General features: G+C 39.4%; 1 long non-coding RNA gene across 1 annotated transcript; it reads left to right on the top strand.

Annotated features, from left to right (window-relative positions):
- Positions 1-544: 544 nt before the first annotated feature.
- Positions 545-6877, top strand: LOC115945538 (uncharacterized). Its single transcript, XR_004079849.1, has 3 exons — positions 545-602; positions 868-1057; positions 6760-6877. It is a non-coding gene; the product is annotated as an uncharacterized lncRNA (long non-coding RNA).
- Positions 6878-7988: the final 1111 nt, after the last annotated feature.

The following is a 7988-nucleotide window of genomic DNA, read 5'->3' as shown; positions in this document are numbered from 1 at the left end:
TTCATGATGGGAATATAATGTGGTCCAAGGAGATATTAGTGTCCATTCAGTGGCTGCCCTCTGAAGAAAAGAGATTAAGGGTTTTTTTCCATCATTGTGGCTTTAGCACATCCAAGGTGGGCAGAGAAATATGCAAGGTTGCCAGTAAAGCCAATATGTACTGGGAAATCACTGGGCTTCCCTGGTGATACATGAAACGTTGGGATATCTGCAATGGATTTGGAGTACAACTTCAAAACCATTTCCTCACAGAGGTTCCACAACACTTTTCTGCCATCAAGGAAATATTTTGCCCTTGTAGAACAGGTTATTCCAAGGAACAGGATTATGAGGCCCTCTGCTTCATTTTGTGGGGGCTTATTATGTCTCATAATCTTTCCCTGAGGCTGCTGGAAGACAAGGATCAAGATGCTAGCAAAAGCGTAGGATGTACCTGAGCAATTTTCCATTTAATTCAGAAGTAAACAGGAAGATAGTAATCGTCACAGGACACATAGGTGACATGAAACCTTCAGGCTGTGAAACCCTTAAGCTGTGAAACCCTATGCTTTCTTCAGAATAGCTTCTTCAAAACTTGACTCCAGCCTAGATGGAAAATACAGGTAAGTTTTACTTGGGCTTGCCCTAGCTGCAGATATGTAACTGCTTTTCCCCTTGCTTTTGGAGACCTCATATTTCTTATTGTTGCTATTGTGGTTTTTTTGGGGAGTATATTTGTGATACAACATTAGAACACTGTTTTTCCATTCTGAATATATTGCATATGTGGTCTAGCAGGTTGGAAGAAACTGATAGCTTTCTACTAAGATGATCTCAAAATGTATGCGGGGCCTCTGCGAATATTGATTGCATGGCTGTTCTCTGCAGACTGTACTCCCTCCTGGTGTGAACTACATTTGAATTACAGCAGGCTTGCCCCAGGATGGCAAGCTGCATGCTTGTGCTCTGCCCTGTGATGTGGTGGTGAAAGCCCTGGCTGATGTCAGCAGAGCTAGTTCCAGGACACGTAGAGGGAGATGCAGTAGCTCTGTCTGCTGTACCTAAGGACTACTCTGAGGTATGTGGATGTGTGCCTTCTGCAGTTGGCACTGCCTCAGGAACTTTCATGACCCTTTCAATTTTTTCCATGTAACTGTGCTTAGAGAAATGGTTTACAAAGAAAAGATGCCTATCAGAAGGAATGAAGGGCAAAAGCACGGTCACACAGAGAAAGAAGATGAAATGCTGATCCTTGTCTTTACAGCAATTTTGACAGTTGTCTGAATTATTCTGATGTAAAATCAGTGTAATTGCAGCACCCTTAAGAGATTTATAGTTTGTTCTGATGTGGGAAAGAGCATTTATGCTGTATGTGCATAATCAAAAAGGTTACTCTGACTCTGTGACTATTTTCATATCAAATAGGTTGTCATCTCTCTCTTGTATAAGCTTCCTCAATGACTGCTTCTTCCTCATATCATAACTTCTCTATTAAGGGTGAGCTTGTTATTCTGCATCTCTTCTTGTTCCTTCCTTTCCATCCTGTCTTACATGGTGTTACCTTGAATGGCAGAAGAAATATGTGCAAAGGAGTTATACCAGCAAGGCATTTTTATTAGACATTCTTGACTTGTCAAGGCTATGGCAATATTCTGAAGACACATGCCTGTGATGAGTATTCTAATATCAAAGACCTTTGAAATCGGTGGCAGAGCTTATTTGGAAAATTTTAAAACAGAAAGATTGGCTTGGTTGGTTCTTTGAATTGAATTTTTGGTTTGAAATTTTGATTTTCACTAAAAGCTGAAGGAAAAAAGAAATTTAAAACTCAGGAGAAAAAAAGTTTGTTATAAAAAACCCCTCCATTTACCTGATTCAAGTTGAGTTTTTTTAAGAGGAACACCTTTCAAAACAATAGCACAATTTACTTTTTTTTTTCACTTTTAGTTAGAAATGACTTCAATAAATGAAAAATTCTCCCTAACAGGAAAACTCTTTCCCAAAAGTCTACTACACACCCACTCTTCCATCAGCCTTGTGGAGCCAAGTTCTGCAGGCATCTGTGAGGGTGAGTTCAGTGAGGGTTGGAGTATATACAGTGTTTTAAACACAGATATTTCAATAACAGGAAATCTTGTTTACTGTATGCAATGGATTACCCATTCCTAATCTGACATGGAGTTTGGATTTGGATTTGCATGAAATTGGTCCAAACCTCAAGTGATTAAAAATGATATGCTGTGAATACTGGCTTCAAGAAGGGTAACTGCTGGTCCTTCACGTAAGAAGAAAATCTTTCTCTTCCTTTGCAGGGATTCGCTTTGCCCAGCTGAACTATTCAGCCATGGCATAAGGGAGCTGTAGCCTTTTATGAGCTGTTCTTTGCTACCTTAGTGCTTTCTGTTTCGTATGTTCCTTGGCCTTTCTGAGGCCCCCATGAGTGGCTTACTATATGTGGTTTTGCAATCATTTTCTGCTCTGCTTATCTGATTTGTTTTGTTTTGAGCTATTTGTAGACAGTACAAAAAGAGACCAGATTAAAATCAATGCAGACACTGTGTTCCCACACATGCCCTGTATTCCTAGGTATTAGAAATGTGAATGAGTCATCCAGCAATACAGTTAAGTAGTGACAAATAGTTGTCTAAAGCTCTGATAAGTAAAATCTCTTCGACTTATTGCATGTTTTCTGTCTCCACATACTGCTGGCATAAATCTAAGATAAAAATCTACTTTCTGCCTTTCCAAGGACAGAACTTGCAGTCTTTGTTCAGGTATATTTTCCAGTGAAATATGTGGGAGCTCTGGGGACTAGAGCACTGAGACTAAATTTATGTCTCAGGATAGAGAAAAATAAAATAATCCTCCTTTACAGACAACTCTTTTCTTCATCAATGTAAATCATATGTGTCTCTGCAACCAGAGAACAGTGGTATTTTTAAAGCTTTGGTAATGTTGCTTCTTTCCAATTCCAGGGATGTCTCACTGAGCATATCAGGTTTTAGCTGTTAAAAATTTAACAATAAAATGAAGAAAAGTGACAATTGTGATAGAAAGGATAATAAAATATCACCTGAAGACAACTGAATGTTTTATCAAATGTTTTACCTGTAGTGTTCATTTTAAGCATGTTCCTTGATAATTCAGTTGGTTTATCTGTAGGGCTGTAGTTAAAGTATTTTTACTACAGAAGAAGGACAACTTACTAGTTATACTATTTACGTGAAGACTGGTATAGGAACTTATTCTGAAGATTGTGCTTAAATGAGAAACAGGCACACAAAGTGAAAATTTCAAAAGAATAGAAGATCCCACTGAATAAAATCCTCACAATTATTTATTTAACATTGACATATCTACTTCATGACCTGCCCACTGTTTTTATCCACTCTTGGGCAGAAAAATGCCATCCTTCTCCCAGAGGCAGCCCTAGGCTATGGCATCCTGTGTACCTACTGTCCTGAGTGCAAGGCATATTTCTTTGACTTCTCTAACAAACAAATAGCACATGCATTCAGATTTTATTAAAAATAAATTCCAAAAGAAAACACTCTGCTGAACACACATCTTCCCCTGAGGAGAGAAACAGAGAGCACAAACATTTGACAGATGTTAGTCACATTGCTTAGTGCATTAATGGAAGACACTGAGACATTGTGGTGATGGGATCTGTATTAGAAATGGCATACTCAGAACAGAATAAAGATTCAGTGGGATATTTTGTCTACTACACTTTGCTACTTTCTCACCTCCCAGGTCTTGAAGAAATTTGTGGAAAGTTATAATGAGAATGAAACATAGTCATAAAATGGATTTTATCCTTATGTATGCTGCAAAGGTTATAGCAAACTGAGTTACGCTCTTGTTTCTATCCCTGTCTATTTTGCATCTGAAGATTTGCTTAGGGGTTGTTTCACAAACTCTAGGCCTTTATAGCGTATCATCCCCTGTATGCAATGTCCTTTGCTTCCCAACAATTCATATTCAGAATTAAAAAATAGAAATGGTCAAATGGAATTGACCCTTGTGTACTAAAATAGCATAAATTGTAAGTTCAGCCTCAGGAAATCTGGTCTTTTAGAACAAATACCCAGCAGAAGCTGACATGCTTTAAAACCTTTAGTTGTTTGCTCAAAGAACACTCTCTGCAAAGGGTCACAACCTTTCATATTCAGCTGCAGATTAAGTTTTACTCTTTGAATTCTAGGCTAATTAAATTGATTTTTCAGTAATCATGTCAACTTTGTGAATTGCAAACATTTTGGCAAGACTCAATACATTCATCTCCCCTCCTTGCGTCAGCAGTGTGTAATCCCAGAAAAGTATTCTACTGGGTCAAGAGAAACAAGAAAATAATTGAACAGTAAATTGGGCCATGAAAAGATAATTAATAGGTTAACTATTTATATACAGTGATGCAGACACAGAAATTAGAAGCATCACAGGAAAGAATAATCTGTAAAACAGTCAGAGAAGGTATTTGACATTAGACCTGTCCCACTTTTAGAGTACAGACAATTTAAATTGTTTTACCTAAGTTAGTTACTGACACTATCCAAGTTCTTCCCCACCTCAGTTAAACTCAACCAATCCAAATTTAAAAGAATCCATTTTTTCCAGATGTAGAATGAGAATCTTGGGTTTTTTGTTCCATAAGGACTTCAGGATACAAGCACTCAGAGATTTACTCAACAAAGCAGGATTACAAACTTGAAACACTTTCACTGGTTCACATGCTAATATAAGATCCATCTTAGGTCAGAAAGCAACGTTCTTGACTGAGCTGAGAATGTGACTTCAGACATGAAATACACATAGGGAAAGACAGCAAATAAGAATGCTGTAAAGGTGCCAAACAAAGCCTCTGAAATTCTGTTTTTCACTCTGAGATGATTTTAAATGTGCACATTCAATCTCATTCTGATGCAAATTGTCAGACTACAGGAAATGCATATATATACACACATTTTAGAAAGCACAAGCCATCAAGTCTCCATTTACCAGGGAGTAATTTTCCTACCACAGTTCTTGAGAACTCTTACTAGAGATTAAATACACAGAAAAAAAAAAAAAAAACTTCTTGTTCCTTCTTTCCCAGAGTTTACATAACCCAAAGGAACTCATCAGCTTGTTTTCCAGTCTTACTCCACATGCTAGTATTATTCTGAGATTTTGAAAGATGGTATGTAACAGCATTTCTTGTTGACATCTCTTGCAACAGTAGTTCTGCTAGAATGCACTAATGAATTTAAGGAAAACTTCTTGTGCTGATTGCTAGCTATCTTGTGATTGCAGAAATACTGCTTCTCTAGATTATTTTGATTCTTACTTTATGATTTAATAGAGGTTTTAAAGCAAGGCTACTTGTGAAAGCCTATCATCAGCCCTGACTCTTGAGCTTGGTGCCTCCAGGGCTTCTTTCACATTTCTTTTGTTCAGATGAAATACTTTGCAGATCATCACAATAATGAGTCAACAGTCACTGCATGTAGAATCATAGAACCATAGAACAGTTAGGGTTGGAAAGGACCTTAAGATCATGTAGTTTCAATCCCCCTGCCACAGGCAGGGACACCCCACTCTAAACCATATCACCCAAGGCTCTGCCCAGCCTTGCCTTGAACACCGCCACCAATGGAGCATTCACAACTTCCCTGAGCAACCCATTCCAGTGCCTCACCACCCTCACAGTAAAGCATTTCTTCCTTATATCCAATCTAAACTTCCCCTGTTCAAATTTTAACCCGTTTCCCCTTGTCCTATCACTACAGTCCCTAATGAATAGTCCATTTCCAGCATCCTTATAGGCCCCTCTCAGGTACTGGAAGGTTGCTATGAAGTCTCCATGCAGTCTTCTCCACACTGAACAGCCCCAGCTTTCTCAGCCTGTCTTCATACAGGAGGTGCTTCAGCCTCCTGATCATCCTCATGGCCCTCCTCTGGACTTGTTCCAACAGTTCCATGTCCTTTTTATGTTGAGGACACCAGAACTGCACACAATACTCCAAGTGAGGTCTCACAAGAGCAGAGCAGAGGGGCAGGATCACCTCCTTTGACCTGCTGGTCACGCTCCTTTTGATGCAGCCCAGAATACGGTTGGCTTTCTGGATTGCAAGCGCACAATGAAGCCACCTCATGTTCATTTTCTCATCAACCAACACCCTGAAGTCCTTCTCCACCGGGCTGCTCTGAATCTCTTCTTTGCTCAACCTGTAGCTGTGCCTGGGATTGCTCTGACCCAGGTGTAGGACCTTGCACTTGCCATGGTTAAACTTCATAAGGTTGGCATCAGCCCACCTCACAAGCATGCCAAGGTCCCTCTAGCTGGCATCCCTTCCCTCCAGCATATCAACTGAACCACACAGCTTGGTGTCATCGGCAAACATTGTGTTCAGCCAGCGGAGCTAACCTGAGGTTCTTATTTTAGCTGCTGCTTTTACTGCCGGACTTTTTGTCTTTACCTAAATTACATTCTTAAACCTGATCTATCGAACCACTCCTCTGCTTTATGCTGAGATACCCAAAGAGAGCTGTTAATAAAACTGTTTTCGAGAACTGCCATGAAACAATTAGCCATTAAGTGCAGCTCTTCTTAGACGGGTGACTGTCTGACCTTGCTGACCTTCAGCTTTCTACTTTTTACAACTTGTTAGCACCAATTACATTCAGATTACTATTAGATTATATTCTCCTCTGAAGGACCCTGCATTTCTGTAAGGTTCTAACCCTAGTAAATGCCAACTGTTGCTTTTGAATTAACTACTTTTCCTTCCTTCCTAGTTTTCCTGCTGAATCCCTCACTGATGCCATTTGTCTGTCATATTTTTCACTGAAACTTCTGATTCACTCCTGAACTGTTTGCAAGATTTCACTCTGGTGCTGTGATGAAGGTGGTAGTCTCAGCTGGCCAGGTAAATAGTCCATGTTCTTATCTCTGAGCCTATTCAGATGGACAAGCTGCTTTCCCATTGCAAAGGATTTGCTGCCCTTTATTGTTAGAATGTTTCCCACCTTAAGGTTTTAATCAGCTTTATGAGCTTTGTTTCAATTTCAACATAGAAATTCAGTAAGTCAGATCATTATAAGCTAAGAATAGATAGAGATCTTCACCCAACCCCTTTCCATTGGAACAGAACTTTTCAATGTGGGAGTCATGAAGAAGTATCAATATTGCAATTATTTCACTCTTCCTACACTATTTGAACAGACTTCCCTGCTTTCTAGCCTGAGCAAAGAAATCCTGCTCATGAACTAAGGTGTCCTGCTGCTGAAAATCTTGAGTGTCTCAGCTGGGCAGGATGAAAGGCTCTTACCACTTACGAACCAGCCTGCAAAACAAAAGAATCAAAGCATTAAAGATGAGAAGAGGTTCAGATATTTTACATATTCCAGACTTCAGGAACATTCTGAATTCAAAGTGAACTTTTGGACTAGGTCACCTCATGCACATGAGCTATCATTATCTAATAGCTTTGTGTGGAAAGGAGGATTGGTTGCAACATTAGTGTAGAATGGGAAAACATGATGGCTCCTATTTACATTTCCATAAACACACATCTTATCAATGTTTTTTTTTTCTAATTACAGAAATGATATGACAGTGCACCAATTACCAGCAGATCATTATGGGTTTAAATGAATGTTTCTAATGCAGCCTAGCTTCCTTGTATTGATGTAACCCTTTTTTTCAGCAGAGTCAGGGTGAAATCACAAGTCATTGTCCATTGCATGTGACAAGGTTTTGTTTCATTAGAAGGAAGCTGGTTGCCCTTAACTGCCATATGGCAGCTCCAACAACTGTTTGCAGCCCAGCAGTATTGTGTTGCATGCAGGAAAAGAATGCGGTGATACTGTAGGCCAGCTCTTCAGCTGGTATAAATCTGTGTGGCTGTCTCAATTAGAAACAGATTTCTGTTGTTTTATGCATTCTGAGGACACATCAATGCTGCAAAACGGAGTGTGGTGCAGAAATCACTGAAACCGGGAAAGTCTGTGTCAATAAATTCACA

The sequence above is a fragment of the Melopsittacus undulatus genome, chromosome 3 (genome assembly GCF_012275295.1).
Source record: "Melopsittacus undulatus isolate bMelUnd1 chromosome 3, bMelUnd1.mat.Z, whole genome shotgun sequence".
NCBI lineage: Eukaryota > Metazoa > Chordata > Aves > Psittaciformes > Psittaculidae > Melopsittacus > Melopsittacus undulatus.
Note: the sequence above shows the minus strand (reverse complement) of the source record. Positions and strands in the feature narration are given on the sequence as shown.